Genomic DNA, 24,805 nt, shown 5'->3' with positions numbered 1-24,805 from the left:
GGATAGTAGAATCTGAAATACTGGCATATTTTAGGGGGTATCTATAGGGGGGAGTATTAGAAGGTTCCACTACAATAATAACATCAATCAAAAGAGTCTCAGGGTTATATTCTTTCTTAATCACAAACAAGTCCTCATCTGAGTCCTTACAAAGATGGTCACAATCGTTGTGAGATGCCCCTGACCTCACCACATCTATTTCTCCCTCATCAAGTATCACCTCAAACATACCAACATCAGAGTCCTCAATATCCATGGCTTCACTCAAATCCTTGATAGAGAGGTAATTAAAAGAAGGGGGGGGCATCATGGACAAAGACAACATCACACACACCCTTCTTATCCACATCACTATATAGCATTTTATCAATTCTTGTTTTGATGACCACAATTTTGTTAATCTTCATAAGAGAAAGCTACTAATCATTTAGGGAACGAGGCAACAAGGGGGCCTATCAAACAGGGAATCAACATAACACTAAGAGATACTAGAGAGAGGGGGAACAACAAGAGGCAAAGGAGAGGGAGTCAAAATAGGGGAGGCAATATGCTCTCCATCAGTCAAGCCAGGAAAAAAAAAATAAACAAAGGGAGGGGGTGGCAATTGAGCAGATCCTTCCACAGAGGATACAAGGGATGCAAATATTTCATCCTTACTCAAGGAAGAGGGGTTGGGCTTGGTAGAGAGGGGAGCAATTTTTTTCTTACCTAGCAAGGAGCAATTCCTCCTTACATGACCTTCGATCCTACATAAGAAACACACATTAATACCTCCCAGGTATTTCACCAGCCAAGATATAGATTCGTCCCCCAGATCAAGTTCATCAGGTAGGTCTTTCTCAGGATTGATTGCAATCAACAATCTCGCATCAAGATGAGGAAGTAGGGATAGGGAATTATCCATCATAAGGACATCCCCTAAGTTTTCCAGTGCTTTAGGTATAAAAATCTAGAGAAAAGGAGGCACATTATGCATTGAGACCCATCTAGGGAAAGAAAATGCCAAAACCTCATCATTATTAGCTTCTGGTGACCAACATATCACCTGAAAGAAACATTTGCCAACACTCCAAAATTGCTTCCTAGTAACTTCATCTTGGTGGGTGGGGTTTTTGAAAAAAAATGATAAACAGGCCCTTCTACACCATCTGACAAAAAGAGACCACAAACCCTATCTTTTTAACCCATACATTTTGAATCCAGGAATTAATGTAATTGCGAGAGGGTAGAATGTTTATATTGAGAGCAGCAAGCAAGATAGCCATTTTTCTAAGTCTATTCTTTTCATCAAAAATAACTTTAGTCATTAAGTGATTAGCTTAACATTGAGTTTAAGGCAGTCAAAGCCCTTAACTCACTTGCCTCCATTGTCATCAAGGAAGTCTGATTGGAGAGAGACAAACATGCATCTCCCGGTAGGGCTCTGCAATCAACCACCGCTTCTTTAAATGACTTTTCACCAACCATCAAATGAGCATTGTCAGGAGAAACTTAGGCCATAAAACTTCAAAATATAAAACCAACAAAACAGCTGCAACAATAAATGGGGGAAGAATAGAGGGCACACAGGGACTGAAGGCCATTTCAATGCCCAAGACGAGCAAATGCTTTCTCAAACAAAACCGACCTTCAACACGAACGAGAAGAAAGTTACAGAGCACGTGTCCTCCAACCTCGTTTTCACACTTTATCCAAATTGGTGTTCTATGAATTAATATCGAGAATAATATTTGGAATAAAAAATATTAGATAGTAAAATATGAGAATTTTTGGAACTTATGATAGCATTATATCTATTAATTATATTTTAATTATTTTAATTAATATATTTTTTATATTTATTTAATTTATTTAAAAGGTCTAACTATAATTCTTGCCTTATTAGTGTAGGCAATACTATTGCATTCACTTAAGCCTAGTTAATCGATTTTTTGCAACAATCAAAAGATTGTTATTTTTATTTTTAAAATAAACTTGATTTTTATAAAGTTGAGATTTATATTTTTAAACTAGAAATTATTTATCTATAATATGATTGGATGAAAAAATTTAGGAGCAAATATATATGAATGATAGGTTCTATAGGGTTTTTTCTTAGATTTCTTTATATTTAAAAAATAAATTTCAATTTTAAATAACTCTTTTCATTTTTTATTAATAATCCTATAAATAAAGTGATTTTTTGTATAAATATATATAAATTTTAGTAATTTTTAAATATAAGTAATAAAATCAATTAACTGTTGTATAGGGATTTGATTCACACCATTTAAACAAAAAAATTAAATAAATACTTTAACTACTTCATTACAAGCATTACACAACAAATATTTTTAAAAAAAAATAAACCCAAGTATGTGTCTTTTATAATTATAATTTTGTATTATTTTTAAATCATTAGATTTTTTATTAATACATTTAAAAAATCATAATTTTATTTTTAATCATTTTAATATATACAATATAATATTATAACATTTAATCATAAATTTATATTTTTCCATTTAGTCATAAAAAAATATCTATTTTCACTTTACTGTTTATATTAAATAATTTATACTTATTAATAGTTATTTTATTAAGATCAATTATAATTAAACTAATATATAATCTTAAACTAATACTTAATTTTGAAATCACAATCAATTTTAATGTTTTAGTTGGGATTGGAGATGGCATGTGTGCGGGGGTTCGTAGGCGGCCAAGCTAGGGTTTCGATGCCCTAGCTCGTGGGTGCAAATCTGCAACTGTGTTGACGAGGGGAGGGAAGTGCAGGCACAGCGAGGGTGTGCAATGGTAGCAGAGGTCGGGCAGGGTTCGGTCGAGGGTGTGGAGGGAGGATCGGGGGGCTTCGGGTGGAGCTTTGGCCGCGAGCGGCTGGGCTTCTGTTCTGCGGGGAGCCGTGGGATTTCAAGGGGACAGGGGCTCCGGCTAGCACTTTATCTCGGTGGTGCTTGGGAGTGGTTGCGTCACGGGTGTCATGCCTTCCTGAGTGGCCCTTTGGGGTGTGGGTCTTTCAATTTCTTGTTTTATTTTTATTTTTTTGATTCCCGATGGCAAGTATTGGTGGTGAGGCCTCGCAAGTTCCTCCCGCCATGGATTTTCACGTTGCGGTGGGTTCAAAACCCCACTCCAAAGTATGAAGACTTTTAACAATAACCTTTTCTCATCTGAATCAAGATCGAGGAGTGCTGGTAGTTCTCGCATTATGAAGATTAATGGGTGCCTGGAGAGATGCAGTGAGAGGTCGAAGCTAGTTATTCCTCCCAAGCTGATAGCTGAAGACGTTGAGTACTTTTCAAAACACTCGCTATACTGCAAGTTTTTGGGAATGAGGGTTTCTCTGCAATTCTTGGAAAAATGGGTGCAAAGGACTTGGGCACCAGAAGGGGAAATGGAGATTATGTTGTTGGCAAACAACTATTTCATGGTTACTTTCAACCGCATGGAGGATCACAATAGGTTCTTTGAAGGAGGCCCATATTTTTACAACCAGCTGGGGTTGTTCATCAAACCTTGGTATGCGAGGTTTAACCCTTCAGAGGAGCTCCCAAATAGGGTTCCTATGTGGGTTCAGCTACCATGTTTTCCTGTGGAATGTTGTTGGGAGGATGTGCTACGGTTGCTAGTCGGACTGCTTGGGAAGCTAGTGGGATCTTCATCACAAACCCTACAGAGAATGGTAATGACCTTTGCACGTATTTGTGTTGAAATTAATCTTAGTAAACCTTTGCCAAACGCTATAGATATGTGTGTAGGCTCTTACTCATGGGTTCAGCAGCTAGATTATGAGACTTTACCTTTTCGATGTCGTATTTGTCATGAGTATGGTCATTTATAGCATAAGTGCCCTGGATATAAATTGGTGGTGTGCCAACCTCAACAGCTGGCCCAGAGTCAAAATAGGGCTGATAAAGGAAAAGCTACTATGTCGGCCGAGGTAGTGGGTGCTGATGATTTTGTCTCAGTTAAGACAAGGAATAGGAATCAAGGACAAAAGAGGTCCTTATAGGAGAGACAGGAGGAGGATACCTTTAACAGATTTGAGGCCTTGGATGACCTTAGCCAGTAGGAAGTGAATCCAGGGTTAACTCCTTTGGATCAAGGTGCTTCAAGGGGGGGTTCGAAAAGAGTTATTGAGGATTTTACCCAGGGCCTACAAGTGATTGGAAGTCAGCAAATAGAGATGGAACATACAGTTGGGGTCTAGTTGGGCCTCACTCCTGGTTCGAAGGTGAATTTGGTTGGGGGGGAGGGATCTCTGATAGCCCTAAAACTGGAACCGGCTGGGGCTAAAAGTAATAAGTCTTCCGTTCACCTGGGTTTGCATCAGAAAGATATTAAGAAAAGTGCTACGGAGAATAACTCAAAGGCTGGCAGAAAGAAGGATTTGGACAAAATCAAATTGATGGGAGAGAATTTGGTTGAGTCAGAGTTAGTAAAGACTTTGGATTATCACTTTTTGAATCCTCCTAAATGATTGTGCTCTCATGGAATGTAAGGGGCTTGAATAGCGGCACTAGACAAAAAGTTGTTCAGGATTTGATTAGGAATCATTCACCTGATGTCTTGTTCTTGCAAGAAACTAAACTCTCGGTGGAGAGTATGACGGGTCTAGTGCCCAAGCTCTGGGGGCGAGGCGAGTGTCAATGTATCGAGGCAACTGGTTCCTCTAGAGGGGTGGCCTGTCTTTGGAACCCCTCAAGGATTTGCCCTGTTTGGTGGGTGGCTTCCAGATCTTCGTTATCTGGGGTTGCCTCTAGTCTTGAAATAAGAGATCTTATTTTGTTTACCAATATCTATGCCCCCATTGATCTTCAGGGCAAGCAGAACTTATGGTCTCATATTTCTTGTATGTGAAGGTTGGTCCCTTTTCATCCTTGGATTATGGCGGGAGATTTTAATGCTATCCTTGAGTTGAGTGAGAAGAAGGGGGGTGTCATGCGGTTGGAACCTTCTTCTTTCCTTTTTCAGGATAGTATCTCATCGCTGCATCTTGTTGACATTAAGCCCAGTAATGGTTTGTTCACTTGGAACAATAGGAGAGTGGGGGAGTGTTGGATTGCAGAGAGGCTGGATCGATTTCTGGTTTCCAGTTTTTGGGTTGGTGGGGGGTGGTCCACAAGTTTGGAGATTCTTGACTAGAGAGGGTCAGACCACTTGCCTATCAAGTTGGTTTCTTCTTCTGCCCGGTTTGCTTGCTCTCCTTCATTCAAATTCCAACTTATGTGGCTTTGGGATCCTACTTTTTCAGCTCTTGTTGAGCAATGGTGGCAGAAGGGGAGGTCGGCCTTTGGCACTGCTATGTACACTTTTGCCAAATAGCTATAGTTTGTGAAGTTTCAACTTAAACAATGGAATCGGTAGGGTTTTGGGAACATTTTCATGCTAAGAAAGCTGCCCAAACAGTGTTACATGGAATCACTAGTGAAATCAGAGGGCATGGTTTGTCTGAAGCTTTGCTTAGAGAGGAGGATAGGGTTGTCAAGGCTTTAGAGGAATGGGACCTCAGGGAGGAAATTTACTGGAAACAAAGAGCCCGTATTGATTGGCTCCAAGCAGGCGATAAGACTGCTTTCTTTTTCAACTTTGTGAAAGCAAGACATCATGGAAATTCCGTTCTGGCTCTGGTCAATGATAGAGGTGAGGTGTTATTATCCTTGCAAGCAATATCTAGGGAGGCTTTATAGTATTTCCGATCTCTCTTCAGCGAGGATTCTCAAGGGGATTTGGTGGAGGAGAACTAGGTTCTCACTTGCATTCCTCCTCTTGTTACTGGGGAGATGAATGAGCAACTTATGGGCCCTATTGTGATGGAAGAAATCAAGAGGATTGTGTTTCACATGAGGAAAGGAAAAGCCCCTGGACCGGATGGGTTCTCAGTTGAATTCTTTCAAGAGTTCTAGGATATCATCAAACTGGACTTACTGGAAGTAGTCCAAGAGTCCTAGAGGAATAAGTCGATGCTTCGGGCCTTGAATGTGACTTTCATTGCACTAATCCCCAAGTGTGATGGGGCCGACAGGTTAGGCCAATTCCACCCTATATCTCTCTGCAATGTGATTTATAAGATCATTTTTTAGTTGATAGCAGAAAGGTTGAAGAAGTCTCTAGATGGATGTCATCTCTGAGGAACGGAGTGGGTTTGTGGAAGGGCGTCAGATCCTGGATGGTGTTGTCATTGCTACGGAGACCATTCATTCTTTGGCAACATCCAAGGAAAAAGCTATGTTTATCAAGTTGGACATGGCCAAGGCTTATGATAGAGTTCGTTGGTCATTCCTCCAAAAGATCCTTAGGGCTTTTGGCTTTTTCTGAGGAATAGATCCAATGGGTTATGAGTGGAGTTGCGTCCACCTCTTTCTCAATGCTAATAAATGGTGATCATACTGAGCTATTTGGTGCATCTAGGGGCCTTCGTTAAGGGGATCCCCTCTCCCCTTACTTATTCATTCTCTTGGATGAGGGCCTAGGGAGGTTGATCAAGCATAATGTGGGCTTGGGTAGAATTCAGGGTTGGGGCTTGGGTAATGACTTGCAGCTGCAGTCTCATTTGCAGTTTGTTGATGACATAGCCTTGATGGGACTTGCTTGGATCAAAGAAGCTACGAATCTGCGGAAGGTTTTGGATGTTTATCTGGCGACTTCGGCTCAATTGATCAATGAAGATAAATCTTCTATCCTCTTCTTCAACACCCCTGACACTATTCAAAGGAGGATTGCTCTTATCTTGAGATTCCAAGTTGGCTCTTTTCCCTTGACTTATTTGGGTATTCCTATCTCTCCCGGTAACCCCCCTAGGGAGTCATGGTAGGGTATCTTGGATAAATTCCGCTCGAAGGTTGATCATTGGACTCGCAGATGGTTATCATTTGTTGGGAGGGTTCAACTGATTCAGTCAGTGGTTCAGGCTCTTCCAACTTATCGTTGTATGCTTCAAGTGGCTCCTAAGTGGTTCTTGAAGGGTTTGGACTCTTTGGCAAGGCAATTCTTATGGGCAGGCAATCTATCCTCTTCCAAATGGAGTCTTGTCAATTGGGACTTGGTGTGTAGCCCAAAGCAGTCTGGGGGGCTTGGTTTACGGTAGGCTATTTTATTTGGGGAGGCTTTGGTGGCTAAATTATACTGGAGGTGGTGTGTTGAGAAAGATCGTGGTTGGGCTAAGATTTTGGCTTACAAATATATGCAGAGGATCCTAGTGCAAGAGGTTCCAAGATATCGACTTGAGGGAAAAGGCTCTACGATTTGGTATACTCTCAAGAAGGGGGCCTCTCTCATTAAGGAATGTCTCTTTTGGATCTACAAGCGGGGGGAAGAAGTCCTTTTTTGGAACGACTCTTGGGATGGGTACCCCCCATCCTTGATCAGTTTCCTAATCTTGGGAACCTTAGCCAAAGGTTTTTGGAGGCAGGATGGTCAAGGGTGAGTGACTTCAAGGCTGTTTATAGGTGTGGGCAGCTGGAGTTTGAGCGGTGGAAGGATCCTAATGAGTGGTCAGTTGCTAGGTTGGAGGAAGAGTGTGCAGAGTTGCTTGGCATTTGGTGAGTAGACACTATAGTGGCATCAAGGGTAGGGATGGACTTGCCTGGTCTCCGAACCCTAAGGGCGTCTTTACTGTAGCTAGTGGGTACCGGGTACTATTGAACCGAAGATTGGAGGGAAGAGAGGTGCACTGGTGGAAATAGGTTTGGAACAATTCTTCTTGTCCGAAGTGCAACTGCTTCACTTGGACTCTGGCCTTGAATAGATGCCTAACCTGGGATAATATTTGCAAGAGGGGATTCTTGGGGCCTTCGATGTGTGCTTTGTGTGGTAATGGGGAGGAAGATTCCTCACATCTTTTCTTCAGATTTCCCTTCTCTATGCTTATTTGGCATTATTGGTGGGGGTGTGGAAGCATCCTTGTGTTCACACAGATTCTCTGGTGGAGTTTTGGAGCAGTTAGGGCAGACCTCCTATCTTGCCCCCCTTCCTCCAGACAGTTTGGTATGTTGGGTCCATTTTCATACTCTGGCAGATCTGGCTTGAGAGAAACAAAAGGATCTTTCGTGAGGCCAGACTGTTAGTGCAACAAGTGTGGAATAGAATTATGGTTATGATTCATGAGATGGTGGAAGCTAAATTTGAGGTGAATTTTCCTTTGGATAGAGATGAGGCGGATATTGTGAGTAGGTTTGGCTGGCAGGAGTTGTCTCCCGTCTTTGCTTGTGTCAGAAGAGGTAGACATGCTATGAAGAAGGTCCAAAGGGTGGGAAGGTGGAGACCCCCTCAGGATGAGTTTATCAATATTAACATTGATGGCTCCTCTAGGGGTAACCCAAGCCCTGCAGGGGTTCGTGGTGTTGGTAGGAATTGTAGGGGGAAGGTGGTTTTTCTCTTTTTGGTGCATAAAGGGAGGCAATCTAATAATTTTATGGAGGGACTTGCTATTCTCTATGCCTTGGAGCGGACTTGGGAGTTGGGTAGAAGAAAGGTTATCTATGAATCGGATTCACAAATTATTTTTAATTTGTTGACCAGAAAGAAGGTGAGTGGGATTCATTGGCAGCTGGCAAGGATTGTTCAACAGATTCTTCAAATTAGTTCTTTAATGGAGCGGGTGTCTTTCATCCACATTCCTCGTGAATGGAATAGAGCAGTTGATTGTTTAGCTAAGTGGGCTTCGGAACATGACAGTGATTAGAAAATTGAAGGTTGGGAGCATCTCTCCTGGGACTACTGTCAAGACTTGCATAAGATTTTTGCTGAGGACAAGGATAGTTATGATGTTGGCTGATCTTGGACTGGGCCTGAGGCTCTTTTTTTGGGGCCACGGGGCTTTGGCCCTCCTTGTAATTTTTATGTCTGTGTTTCAATAAATTTTTTACCCCTTTTATTCAAAAAAAAACTAATACTTAAGTTTATGATTAATTTTATTATTATAATTATAATTATATAGATTTTATAATTAAATTAAGATTATATTATTAAGAAAAATATATATTTTCACTATAATGTTTATATTATTTGTTTTTATGAGTAATATAGTATTTTGATTAATATTTAAATTTAGATTTTACAAAGTATTCATAAGTCTGTAACTAGAAAATTCAAAGGACTACAAACCCTAAGTACCCTTCCATACACTAAACCACCACATCAGTATCTAACACATTGCAACATTCCCCATATCAACTGACTTCCATATTTATAAATACATGAAATATACCTTGAGGTCGTTACTATAGTCAACTATTCATACAAAATTACAAAATATCAACAAAATTAGAGACACATGTATATACAAACTACAAAATCTATAAAGTATTCACAAAATATTGCCCATTTCCCTTACAAACTATTTTTTGGTTGCCCTGAGGGGTCTATTTGATAACACAATGATGAACAGTGAGTACCAAACTGGTACTGAGAGGAGGGGGGTGAATCAGTACAAGTACAAAAACTTTTCCTGAACCGATTTGACTGCAAACAGTGAACTTGACCGGCAATCACTAACACCGGTCATAAACCAAAATACTACCGGTTAAGCACAATGAGACTATGAAAGATATAAACCGAAAACACTTATCTTACCACACAAACTACACCCTCATTTCCACATTATCCTTGTGCATAAATAGATATTCTATCATCAGAAATATAATAACATGCTAGATCAATCATGATTCACCGCTTGACAGAAAACAACATAGCATCACATGAAAAAGACATCGCATATGACACGCATATTTTTCACGTGGAAACCCAACTAGGAAAAACCACAGTGGGGATGAATACCCACAATTTGTTTTTGAACTCTTTAGAAGTCTGCTCTGTTAGAAGCCTAGTTTGGTTAAAGACTATTACAACAGGTTCTGTTAGGAACCGATCCTGTTGGGGATCACCCGGTTAAGGGATGGTTAGAATACCCGGTTAAGGGTTACCTTATTAGAGGATTTTATGAACTCAATGGCTTTGAGTCACCTTGTTAAAGGATTTATAGCAAGCTAGTTAAAGCTACCCTGTTAAGGGATTTTCCAGCTGTTGAAGTGATTAGAGATCAACAGGCATTACAATGATCTGGTAATAGCATTCAATGCCAATGCAGACCCACTTTAGTTCCTTTCTTTTGCATACACACTCTGCAGGTATCAACCCTCTTATCTGGTCTGGCAAGAATCATGTATCTTTGCACTTAGATACACACACAACATTTGCCAACAACTTCAACATGAAACACAACATCGACCTTATAGGAAACGGATAGGTTGGTAACATAAACTCTAAACCCTAAACATTTAGGTTGAGCAATTCAGTCGGTTCAATCCTGACCATTGAACACTTTGCATTTGAATACAACGGTCTTGAACAGATCTCAAGACATTCTCCATCATTAGTTCTTCACTGCTTCTTGGAGGTGATAACCCATCACACGTTCTCCACCGTTTGCAGAGACTTCGCACATTCCTAAGGTAGATAGGATCAACCTCCTTCATGCAAGATCCTTCATGTGCATGAGACTGACGTGGCAACACGATCTAATTTCCATTACAATGCTAACTCATCACACAATGCCATCGGTTGAATCACACAAGCTTGAAACACTTCAACTGAGAACCCTGAAGCTGAGACTACCAACCGGTAGTCATACCATATTAAACCTTGATAGAAAACATTCCATATACCGGTTTACTTGGACAAACATACCGCTTCACCTTTTGCACATATACCGGTTCTCATCATTATACCGGTTCACTTTGCCAATTGCTTAACTTCAATAAACCTGTTCACTCTTCATCATATTACCGATTCACTCTTCAGCATATTACTGGTCCTCTTTTAGCACATTACCAGTTCTCTCTTTCAACATATTGACATCAATGACAACACAATATCATCATGTCAACATATTCTGCACATATGCCAATACTATTGACCCAGTAATCTTCAAGTTTGAACTTCGCACAAGATTTCCCTTTTTGCTCCTTCATTACACTAGCACCATCTTGTTATAGCCTTCATTCATGAAGATAATCTTTCAAAGCATCCCAACCAATATGGCCTTGAGCTTTCCTTTCATTTATATTACTTAACGCACTCCACTGAATGAAAGGTTGAAGTGGTGGTTTTTGATCTCCAATTTTCAACCACTCACCCTCCGGTGTCATGAGAACTTCACCTAGACGTGCCCACTCTAGAATCAACCTCAAATCATAAGTTTACTCCTCATCCATACATTCCTTTAGGACCCACTAAACATCCTCCTTGCTTGCTAGCTCCAACCCCCATGCCACAAGTAGTGGAATGATATTGATATTAGTTTGATATCGGTGCTCTATTCTCATTAATTCCTCCCCAAACAAGATGTCTAAATTATACATTTAAGAAGAGAACCATCATGCTTGAAAATTCTTTGTAGTCTCTTCTCTAAGATTCAGCCAAAAAATGTCAATTGATGCTTAGTAATAACCAGGGTGAAATTTACCTGCATTATGTAATTCTTCACCACCAACCTTCTACATGCCAGATTATACCAATTTCAAATGGTTGTATGATAAAAATGGCAAAAATGCCTTTAAAATAGAATGCTTGTCCCATTGCATTTAAACTACACAACTTTCCATTGGGTGAACCCACAATAGTGGGTTACACTTTTTTGCCAACTTTGACACTACAATATTCATTTTCAAAAAAAACTTAAGATTCAGACACCTATTACTTCTAAACCGAAAGGAATTTGTAGATGATGTGAACTTGTGATTTGTGTCATTTTTTATGTGGATTCTAAAAGTGTTTTTTTGATAATTTTTGGAATCAATTTGCTTCCATTTTTCTATCTCCCTCGAAAACTAGATTTTTTTCAAAAAAATAATATTTTTAAAGAGTGATACTCACTCTGTATAGCATAACTTTTTTTCTATAATAGATATGAATGTGATTCTTTTGAATTTGGTTTTGTAACATCCATATCTAGTGTTTTCAATTGGTTTTGTAACATTATCTTCAATATTTCATATTTTATTAAGATTTGAAGTCGAGTTAACTGTAATTTTGATATATGTCCATTTGATATTACATAACTTGTTGTATATGTAACGCAAAAACAATTTTTTTTTTTTGTTGGAAAGAGGATTTCAATACCTAGTGCGTAAATATTTTTCAGATTTTTTTGGGTGACATTTACTATTTTTCCATAAGCATTGAACAAAAAAGTTCATGTTCGGTGAAAACCCTACATTCATAAGAAATAAAATAAATATATATTAATGAAATTAAATATATTAAAAATTATATCATTTGGAAAGCTTATAATAAGGACTAAATAATTAAAAAAACAAAACTTCTAAATGAATTCATTTGACCCCCCAAAAGCTAATGAAAAAATGTTTTTTTATCATCATTTGATAGATGCAAAGGTGTCTCCAATGCAAGTATGATTTAGAAGTAGAGAGGTTATATCCAAGAAAATTTGATCTAAGAGCCTTTGATCTAACTCTCTTAAATTAATTACTTCAAATGGGACCTCTTAAAGCTTAAATCATTATATTTTCTAAAAAATATATGATTTCAACAAAAATCAGAATGTACCAAAAAGTGGGAACCAGCATTGTAAGTTCACCCCATTATGGTTGTTACAGTTGGCAGTGTACAACCCATCACTATTAATCAAGTTGGATCTCTCAAAGATCCTCCCTATAAAATTTTGTTTTCTCTTCCATAAATGACACCGCCCACTTTGACAACTTGTCCACCACCATATTTCCATTTCTCGACACAAGTAATTTTAAAATCCTTAAAAGTTATTAAAAAGTTCTCTTATAATTTTAACATATTTATTTAATTTTCACACTAGAATTTCACCCCTGATAACGACATTGATAATAATTAGATAATCACCCTCCAAATGCAATTGTGATACTGATAATTTTTTGGCCATCCTAACTGCTAATAAAGTCAATTGTATTTTAGCTTCATGGTTTGTACCTTTCTTCAATATTTTAGCTCCAACTGCCAAAATATTTTTGTTCCAATCTCTTGCCACAAAGCCTACACTTGGAAGGCCCAAATTTCCTCTTGACACCCCATCACAGTTGACTTTCACCCATCCTACATCCAATTTCATCCAATCAAAAGATTCCTTTCCCTTGGAATCCAGATCAACCTCGAGAGGCTCATTAATAGGCCAATGTTTATATTATATTATAATTTTATTAATAATATTTTATTGAAGTAAGAGTTATAGTTAATATTACAAAAATATAATTTTAAAATAACAATAATTCAAAACTATAATAATTAAGAATTACAAGAAATGTTTTCATTACAATACTATAAAGGCGAGTACTCACCACTAATACTTGTCGTAGACAATACTATTTCATTTAGTGAAGCCCAATTAATCAATTATTTTGCACCAATTAAAAGGGATTATTATTTTTATTTTCGAAATAAACTTGGTTTTTATAAACTTGAGATATATATTTTTTAACTTAATATATTGTAGAAATTATTTATCTACACCATGATTGATTTAAAGTTTTAGAAATGATAAATTTTTTAGGTTATTTTGAATTTCTTTATATTTAAAAAGAAATTTCTACATTAAATAGTTTTTCTCCATTATTATTTATAATATTATAAATAAAGTCATTTTTCTATATAGATTATAACTTTTCATAATAAAAATATTTTTCAAAATATAGGTAATAAAATCAATTAGATATTTTATTTGGATTTGATCCACACTATTTAAATTAAATTAAATAAAAAATTAAATTATTTCATTACAAGCATTACACAACAAATATTTCTATTAAAAAAATAAACTCAATTATTGTATTTATTTTTAGAATTATATTTTGTATAAGTTTTTTCAATCATTATGTTTTTATACTTTTTCAAAATCATAATTTTCTTTCTAATCATTTTTTTTCAAATAAAGGGGTAAAAACTTTATTGAAAATCAGACACAAGAATTACAAAGAGAACCAAGGCCCCAAGGCCCTAGAAAAGAACCACAAGCCCAACCCAAAATTAGCCAATTTCATACCCATCCATGTCCTCAGCAAGAATCTTCTACAAGTCTTGACAGTAATCTGGGGAAAGATACTCCCAACCTTCCACTTTCCAATCACTACCATGTTCCGAGGCCCACTTAGCCAAACAATTTGCTGCTTTATTCCACTCACGAGGAATGTGGATGAAAGACACCTGCTCCATAGCCGAGATAATATGAAGAATTTGATTAACAATCTCTGTCAACTGTCAATGAACCCCACTCACCTTCTACTTCGTCAACAAGTTCACCACAATTTGTGAGTCCGATTCACAGATAACCTTCCTGCGACCCAACTCCCAGGCACGCTCCAAGGCATAGAGAATAACAAAGCCCTCCATAAAATTATTAGAATGCCACCCTTTATGATCCGAAAAAAATAGGACCACCTCCCACATACGATTCCTACCAACACCACCAACCCTAGCAGGGCCTGGGTTACCCCTAGAGGAGCCATCGGTATTAATCTTGATAAACTCATCCTGAGGAGGTATCCATCTTCCCATCCTTTGAACCTTCTTCAAAGTATGTCTACCTCTCCTGACACAAGTTGAGGCAGGAGATAATTCTTGCAACCCCAACCTACTCACAATATCCGCCTCATCTCTATTCAGAGGAAAATGCACCTCACATTTAGCTTCCATCGTCTCCCGAATCATAACAATGATTCTATTCCACACTTGTTGAACCACCAGTCTGACCTCATGAAATATCCTCCTATTTCTCTCGATCCAGATCTGCCACAATATGAAAATGGGCCTGATGTACTAGACAGTTTGGAGGAAGGAGGAGGAGATAGGAGATCTCCCCAAACTGCTCCAAAACTCCACCAATGAATCCACGTGAACACAAGGATGCTTCCACACCCCCCACCAATAGTGTCAAATAAGCATAGAAAAGGGGCATTTGAAGAACAGGTGTGAGGAGTCTTCCTCCCCATTACCGCACAAGGCACAAATGGAAGGCCCCAAAAATCCCCGCTTGCAGATATTGTCCTAGGTTGGACATCTGCTCAATGCCAAAGTCCAAGCAAAGTAGTTACACTTTGGCCAAGAAAGATTATTCCACACCTGTTTCCACCAGGGCACCTCTCTTCCCTCACATCTTTGGTTCAATAGTAGTCGATATCCACTAGCAATAGTAAAGATGCCCTTAGGATTCAGAAACCAAGAAAGTCCATCCCTACCCTTGAGAGAACTACAATGTCTATTCGCTAGAATGTCATACAACTCCGCACACTCTTCCTCCATCCCAACAACCGACCACTCATTTGGAGCCTTCCATCGCTCCATCTCTAGCCGCCCACACCTATACACAACCTTGAAGTCACTCACCCTAGACCACCCTGCCTCCAAAAACCTCTGGCAAAGATTCCCAAGGCTGGGAGACTAATCCAGGATGGGGGGGTAACCATCCCAAGAGTCATTCCAAAATAGGACCTCCTCCCCCCTCCTGCAAATCCAAAAGAGACCTTCCTTAATAAGAGAAGCCCCCTTCTTAAGAGTACTCCTAATCATTGAAACTTTACCCTTAATTGGATATCTTGGAATTTCCTCCATCGGAATCCTGTACATATATTTATAGGCCAAAATCCTAGCCCAACCATGATCCTTCTCAGCACACCACCTCCAGTACAATTTAGCCACCAGAGCCTCCCCAAATAAAATAGAATGCCTTAAACCAAGCGCCCCCCCCCCCCGACTGCTTCGGGCTACACACCAACTCCCAATTGACAAGACTCCATTTGGAGGAGGAGAGGCTACTTGCCCATAAGAATTGCCTAGCCAGAGAGTCCAATCCCTTCAAGAACCATTTTGGAGCCACTTGAAGCATACATCGATTAATCAGAAGAGCCTGAACCACCAATTGAATCAGCTGAACCCTCCCAGCAAAGGACAACCATCTATTAGTCCAGTGATCAACCTTCGTGCGAAATTTATCCAAGATACCCTACCAAGATTCCCTAGGAGGGTTACCAGGAGAAATAGGAATTCCCAAATAAGTCAAAGGCAGAGAGCCCACTTGGAATCTCAAGATAAGAGCAATCGTCCTTTGAATAGAACCAGGAGTGTTGAAAAAGAGGATAGAATATTTATCCTCATTAATCTTCTGGCCCGAAGCTGCAAGATAAACATCCAAAAACTTTCTCAGATTAGTGGCCTCTCTGATCCGAGCAAGTCCCATCAGGGTCGTGTCATCAAAAAACTACAACTAAGATTGCGGCTGCAAGTCATTACCCCAACTCCATCTATGAATAAATCCCCAACCCACATTATGTTTAATCAACCTTCCCAGACCCTCAGCCAGAAGAATGAATAGGTATGGGGATAGGGGGTCCCCTTGGCAAAGATCCCTAGAAGCACCAAACAACTCAGTATGATCTCCATTGATTAGCACCAAGAAAGATGTAGACGTCACACAACTCATTACCCATTAGACCCATTCGTCAGCATAGCCAAACGCCATAAGAATCTTCTAGAGGAAGGACCAACGAACTCTATGTAAGCCTTAGCCATATCCAACTTAATAAACATAGCTTTTTCCTTGGAGATTGCCATAGAGTGAATGGTCTTTGTAGCAATGACCACCCCATCCAGGTTTTGGTGCCCTTCCACAAACCCACTCTTCTCCTCAAAGATAACATCCCCCAAACACTTTTTCAACCTATCCACTATCAACTTAGAGATAATCTTGTAAATCACATTGCAGAGTGAGATGGGTCAGAATTGGGCTAATTGGTCTGCTCCATCACACTTGGGGATGAATGCAATGAAAGTCGCATTCAAGGCCCAAAGCATCTACTTATTCCTCTAGGACTCCTGAACTACATCCCATAAGTCTAGTTTGATAATATCCCAGAACTCTTGAAAGAATTCAACTAGGAATCCATCCGGTCTAGGAGCCTTTTCCTTTCTCATGTTAAAAACAATCCTCTCTAGTTCTTCCAATGAAATGGGACCATAAGTTGCTCATCATCTCCCTAGTAACTACAAAAGGAATGCAATCAAGAACTTGATTCTCCTCCACCGATTCCCCCTCAGAATCCTCCCTGAAGAGAGACTAGAAATAAAGTAAAGACTCCCTAGAAATCCCCTGCAAGGATAAAAGCTGCTCACCTCTATCATTAACCAGAACCGGAATGGCATTTCCATGTCTTCTTGCTTTCACTGAATTGAAGAAGAAGGCAGTGTTCTTATCCCCCTCTTGAAGCCAATCAATATGAGCTCTTTATTTCCAGTATATTTCCTCCTTAAGTTCCCATTCCTCTAGAGCCTTGACAACCCTATCTTCCTCCCTAAGCAAGGATTCAGACAAACCATGCTCTCTGATGTCGCTGGTGATGTCATTCAACACAATCTGAGCAGCTTTCTTAGCATGGAAAATATTCCCGAAATCCTGACAGTTCCACTTTTTAAGCTGAAACTTAACAAATTGCAGTTGCTTGGCAAAAGTGTACATAGAAGTGCCAAAGGCTAGCCTCCCTTGCCTCCACCACTTTGCTACAAGAGTCTACAAAGCAGGATCTCAAAGCCACATAAGTTGGAATTTGAATGAAGGAGAGCGAGCAACCTGAGCAGAAGAAGAAACCAACTTGATGGGCCAGTGATCGGATCCTCTCCTGTCAAGAATCTCCAATCTTGTGGACCACTCCCCACCAATCAAAAAACTAGAAACTAGAAAATGATCCAGCCTTTCCGCAATCCAATCCTCCCCTACCCTCCTATTGTTCTAGGTGAACAGACCATTACTAGGCTTAATGTCAACAAGATGCAACGAAGCTATATTATCTCGAAAAAGGAAAGACGAAGGTTCTAACTGCATAACACCCCCCTTTTTCTCACTTAGCTCAAGGATGGCATTGAAATCGCCCACCATAATCCAAGGATGCAAGGGGACCAACCTTTGCATACAAGAGATATGGGACCATAAATTCTGCTTACCCTGAAGATCAGTGGGAGCATAGATGTTAGTAACCAAGATATATTCCCCAGTCTCAAGACTAGAGACAACCGGATAACGAAGATCTAGAGGCTGCCCACCAGCCAAGGCAAATTCTTAGAGGGTTCCAAAGACAGGCCACCCTCTCGAGGAGCCCACAACCCCAATACACTGACACTGGCATCTCCCCCAAAGCTTTGGCACCAGATCCATCATACTTTCCACATAAAGTTTTGTCTCCTGCAAAAATAGGATATTAGGAGAATGGCTACTTATCAACTCCTGAATAACTTTTTGTCTAGGGCCACTATTCAAGCCCCTCACATTCCATCATAAAACAATCATTTAGGGGGATTGGAAAAATGAGAATCCAGAGTCTTTACTGACCCTGACTCAACCAAATTCTCCCCCATCAATTTGATCTTCTCTAAGTACTTTTTTCTACCAGCCTTTGAACTCTTCTCCGATGATCCTTTCTTAATGTCCTTCTGGTGGAGACCCAAATGTAAACCCATCTTATTACTTTTGGCCCCAACAGATTCCAATTTTTGAGCTGAAGGAGAGACCTCCCCCCTAACCAACTCCACTACAGCACTAGATATTGTCCCCAACTAAGCCACAATTGGCTGATCCATCTCCATTTGCCAGCTCCCAACAATTTGCAAAGCCTGGGTCAAATCCCAATTCACACTATCATCAGCCAACCCTGGAGCACCCTGATCCAAAGGAGTCAGCCCAGGATTCACCTCCTGCTGGGTGAAGTTGTCCAGGACTTCAAACTTGTTAAAGGTATCCTCCTCCTATCTCTCCTGTAGGGGCCTCTTTTGTCCCTAGTTACTGTTCTTTGTCTTAACTAGGACATAACCATCGGTACCCACAGCTTCCCCAGTCATGGCGATTTTTCCTTTATCAACCCCATTTGTGTTACGGGTCGGCTATTGAGATTGGCACACCATCGGTTTATACCTAGGGCACTTGCATTGCAAGTGACTGTACTCATGACATAGGCAACACTGAAAAGGTAAAGTCTCATAATCCAGTTGCTGAACCCAGGAATAAGAGCCTGCACACATATCTATAGCATCTGGCAAAGGCTTACTAAGATCAATTTCAACACAAATGCGAGCGAAGGTCATTACCCTTCTCCCCAGGGTTTGCGAAGAGGCTCCAACTAACCTCCCACGCATTGAAGCGAGCATCCATAGCACATCCTCCCGACAATATTCCACCAGAAGACACGGTAGATAGGCCCACACTAGGACCCTATTTGGGAGTTCCTCCGAAGGGTTGAACCCTACATGCTAGGGTTTGATAAACAACCCCACCTGGTTGTAAAAATATGGCCCTCCTTCAAAAACCCTACTCCGATCCTCCATGCAATTGAAGGTAACCATGAAGTAGTTGTTTGTCAGTAACATAATCTCCATCTCCCCTTCCGGAGCCCAAGATCTCTGAGCCAAGTTCTCCAAAAACTACAGAGAAACCCTCATCCCCAAAAACTTGTAGTATAACGAAAGTTTGGAAAAGTAATCAACATCTTCCGCTATCATCTCTTGAGGAATACTCACCCTAGGTCTCTCGCTGCACTTCTCCAGGCAGCCATTTATCTTCGAGATCCGAGAACCCCTAGCACTTCCAGCCCCGGACTCTGAGGCAAAAAGGTTATTATCAAAGGTCTTTACATTATGGGGTGGAGATTTCAAACCCACCACAGTGCGGAAATCCATAATGTGAGGCGCCTTCAAGGCCTCTCCACCAGCTCTAGACATCGCGCCTCTCGGAGAGCCCACCTCTCGAAAGGAGCTGGCCAATGACTTTGCACCCTCTTGCAACAAACACCCTCTCCCCATCGTGTAGCTAGAGCCTCCCACTGCCTTACCCCACACACAAGCTGCAGTTCCGCAGGAACCCCAAGCCCCTGCCCCCCGCAGCACCTCCCACCACCCGCAGCCACCGCTCCACCTTTACCCCCGCAACCCCGAAGCCAACCCCTCCCGCAGCAACACCCCCATCCGCAACTGCCACCCTCACGTCGCCGCACTAGCATGCAGGTCCTCCTACGAGCTAGGGCTGTGATGCCCTAGCCCGTGTTCGGCTCCCTCCACGCGCAGCGCCGCCATCATCAACGATCTCTTTCTAATCATTTTAATATATACAAAATAATTAATAATTTTCAATCATAAATTTAAATATTTTTTCATTTAGTCATGAAAATATTCTATTTTCACTTTAATTTTTATATTATACAATTTAATATATATTAATAGTTATTTTATTAAGATTATATATAATTAAAATTACATAAGTATAATTAAAATAATATAATCTTAAATTAATAATTAATTTTAATGTTACAATTATAATTATATAGATTGTTTAATTAAATTAGGATTATATTTTTAAGAAAAATGTATATTTTCACTATAATATTTATATTATAATTATTAATATTCTTTTATTGAAGTGAATAATATTACATAAATATAATTTTAAAATTATAATAATTAAGAATTACAACTAATATTTTTATTATAATATTAGGAAGGCAAGTACTTGTTACTACATGACACTTGTTTCTTATTGAAATCTTAATATTTTTAGTATTATAATAATTAATAATAAATAATATTAGAATTAGAATTTAATTAATAACTAAAATAATTTTATTTATTTTAACAAAAAAATAGCTTAAAAATTTTAATTTTTAATTAATGAATTTGGTATAATTTATTCATTAATTTAACTTGTCATATATTTATATTTATTATTATGTTTAATATTTGATATAATATAAATTTTATAATTACTATATATGATATTTTATATAATTTTTGATATAATATAAATTATGAAATTATTTTTAAAAATAATGTATATGGTGCTTCCTATATATTTATTTATCTCTCTCAATCCATTTCCCAAGTAATATATATCTCTTATTTCTATCCATATGTGTCTCCCTCTTTCTATCCCTATCCCTCTATCTCCTTCTCTCTTTATCATTCCTTATTTATATATATCTCTACTTACCCTCTCTTCTCTCTATTTCACTCCGTCCCTCTCCCTCCATCTATATATATTTATCTCTCTCTCTCTCTCTCTCTCTCTCTCTCTCTCTCTCTCTCTCTCTCTCTCTCTCGTCTCTATCACCTTCATTTTCTCTCACTCCCCCCCTTCATATCTTTCCCTCCCCTTCTTTATCTATATCTCATTATCTTTACCTCTTTGTCTTATCCATGATTCAACACATGTTGCTTAATATCTCTACCTCCCTATCACTCTTCTCTCTTTCTCTTTCCATCCATATCCTCTACCTTCTCTTTTATCTCTCTCTATCTGTCTATATCCCTCTATATCTATCTATATCACTCCCTCTCTCCCTCTTTGTTTATTGAGCTATCTCCCCCTCTCTCCCTCCCTTTCTCATTCATTTTATCTCACCTACTCTCTCTCTCTCTCTTGCTTCTCTCTCTCTCTCTCTCTTTCCATCTATATCTGTCTCTACCTCTATCTCTCTATCTATCTATCTCTTTCCTCGTCCCTATATATCTCTCTATATTACCCTCATCTATATTTCTCCATATCCCTCTCCCTTTCTATAAATGAAGAAGTCTCCACATCTCTCCCCCTCATCTTGTCTCGTTCCCTCTCCACCTAACTCTCCCCCTCATCTTGTCTCGTTCCCTCTCCACCTAACTCTCCCCCTCTGTGCCCCTATTCTCTCTCACCCCTCTTCTCTCCCTCCACCTATATCTCTCTCTCTCTATCCCCTCTTCTCTCTCCCTCCTCTCCCTATCTCCATTTATCTATCTCTCTCTCTCTCTCTCTCTCTCTCTCTCTCATCCATCTCTCTCTCTCTCTCTCTCTCTCTCTCTCTCTCTCTCTCTCTCTCTCTCTCTCTCTCTCTCTCTCTCTCCATATATTTGTATCTCTCTCTTTCTCTTCCATATATCTCCATATCTCCCTCTATATCTCTATCTCCATCAACTTCTCTCTTCCTCTTTGTATCTCCCTATCTTCATCTTTGTTTCTTTATATCTAATCTTTATTTGTATGTCTATCTCCCTCTCTTCCTCTCTCCATATCTCCTTATATTTCTATTACTCTATCTCACCATCTCGATCTCTCACCCTCCCTCTTCTTTTATATCTTTGTATCTGTTAGAAGCAATCGAGAAGGAAGACTATGAGGGGGGGAGGGTGAATCAGTCTTCACCATATCAAAGCAAATTAAACTCCAAAACATAAACTGATCTCAACTACAGCAATAACAGATAAACAAATTAACAGCACAACTCACAACACCAAGATTTTGATGTGGAAAACCCAGTTAAGGGAAAAACCACGGCGGGAACCTACCCACAATAAGATGATACTCTGCAGTAGAATGTGAAAATAATACAATGGGGAGTGCACATGCATTCAGACATACTGCCTAGAGATCACTGCTCAAAAGATAAATGCCCGGAAGGCTAAAACCCTTAGGGAAGTCTCACTGACCTACAATATGATTCAGACTACAATCCGGAAGGAATGAACTACAATAGTAGCATCTATAAATGCCTGATGACAGTTCCGGTTAAGCACGGTTGTCTGCTCTGCAACACCATTCTCACCACAACACTTTGTTGAATGATATATCCTTGTTCACACATTTACCTCTCTCTGATAATGCAGACACAATACCAACACCTAAATTACATAGTATATCATCTATATATATAAATCATCAACCTTGATAACAAGGTTGGTTAAACTCTCAACCCTCAACTCATAATTACAAAAATTACATTACACGATACAAATTTTAACCACTGGACCAATATTATGATTTATATTACATAGCATGGACCTAACTCAAATTCCCAAACGATTACATCCACCAGAAATCCCACCAAGATTAACTGCAACACGTTACACCACCAGAAATACTGCATAACATGCAAATTATCACTGGTTCAAAGAAATCACCAAAAACTCATACAACGATCAATGTGGATCGCCAAAACAAATAGAATATGACTAGGAAACACCATCAAGCATGTTAGAATCATTTGGAATAGTTGCACCAATACCTCTTTTCAAATCTGCATCGGTCAACATCTCAAAGCTCAAGAACACAACCAATCAACAACTGTCACAAGGAAATATAACTTGTGGAGCACCAAATCATGAACCATCTAAAATAAAGATACACAAGATCATCCCAAACAATAATCCAAAGTCTCAGCACAAGACCTGATCACACCGGAATATACCGGAGGGAATACCGGATTCTACAAAACAGTGATCAGCAAAACCAAACTACAAAACCAGACCAAAAACCTTTTCCAAACTCGCCGGAATAACTCACAGGAATATGTTGACATCAATGACAACAACATATCCTAGTAGCAACAATGAACGACAAGACCCAACAATCTCCCCAATAATCCATCTGAAATTAAGATACACAAGGAAAGATAACTTGTGGAGCACCAAATCACGAACCATCTGAAATGAAGATACACAAGATCATCCCAAACAATAATCCAAAGTCTTAGCACAAGATCTGAATACACCAAAATATACTGGAGGGAATACTGGATTCTACAAAATAGTGATAAGCAAAACCAAACTACAAAACCGGACCAAAAACCTTTCCCAAACTCACCAGAATAACTCACAGGAATATGTTGACACAAATGACAACAACATATCCTACAGCAGGAATGAACAACTAGATCCAACAATCTCCCCCTTTGGCATTGATGGCAACATATGAATGTGAAAAGCAGTCAATGCAAAGAAAGAAGATATCACCAACAAACTCCCCCTAAGATCAAGATAGATAAAGCAGTTTTTCACATGATCTCTCTCCCCCTTTGACAGCAATGCCAAATATCACAAAAATAGAAAATCAAACTCTCTCCCAAAAGAGAATCATGAATCTCTCTCCCCCTGGGACAGACAATCAAATCAATAGACTACTCCAGTAGAGGAGCAACACCAACTCATCAATCCAGATAAAAGAATAAGGCTCGAAATTCCACCAGATCAATGCAACTCAATGCATCTAGTTCTCATCAGGAGGGGTGGAGACCCCTAACTTGTCTCTTAGATAGACAAACGTATCTGCAGGCAAAGGCTTAGTAAAAATATCAGCAATTTGTTCCTGTATAGATACATATTCCAGCATTACCTTCTGTTCACTAACTTTCTCTCTCAAGTAATTATATTTGATTGATATATGCTTAGTCTTTGAATATTGCACGGGATTCTTAGACATGTTTATAGCACTAGAATTATCACAGTATATAATAGTAGGCTCATCATAAATAACTCTGATATCTTTCAACATTTTCTTCGTCCATATTATCTGAGCGCAATTACTAGCAGCGGCAATGTACTCAGCTTCAACAATTTATAAAGATATTGAATCATGTTTCTTGTTGGCCCATGAAACCAACTTCTTACCTAAAAAGAATGCTCCACCGATAGTACTCTTTTGGTCATCAACATCACCTACCCAATCTGCATCAGTGTAAACACACAACATGAAATGATCATTCTTTGGATACCATAAACTATAATCTTCAATTCCCTTTAGATATTGGAATATTCTTTTAATAGCAATGACATGACTTTCCTTCATATCAGCTTGATATCTAGCTGACATATACATATCATGCATAATGTCAGGCCTAGTCTGGGTAAGATATAATAGTCCACCAACCATAGATCAGTACAAACTATGATTAGCTTTAGGAGATTCATCATTTTTAGACAGTTTACAACTAGTCACCATAGGAGTTCCAACCGGTTTGGAATCATCTAATCCAAACTTATTTAG

This window comes from Cryptomeria japonica, chromosome 10 (genome assembly GCF_030272615.1).
Source record: "Cryptomeria japonica chromosome 10, Sugi_1.0, whole genome shotgun sequence".
Classification (NCBI taxonomy): domain Eukaryota; kingdom Viridiplantae; phylum Streptophyta; class Pinopsida; order Cupressales; family Cupressaceae; genus Cryptomeria; species Cryptomeria japonica.
The sequence above is the reverse complement of the archived record's forward strand: the minus strand, read 5'-3'. Positions refer to the sequence as shown.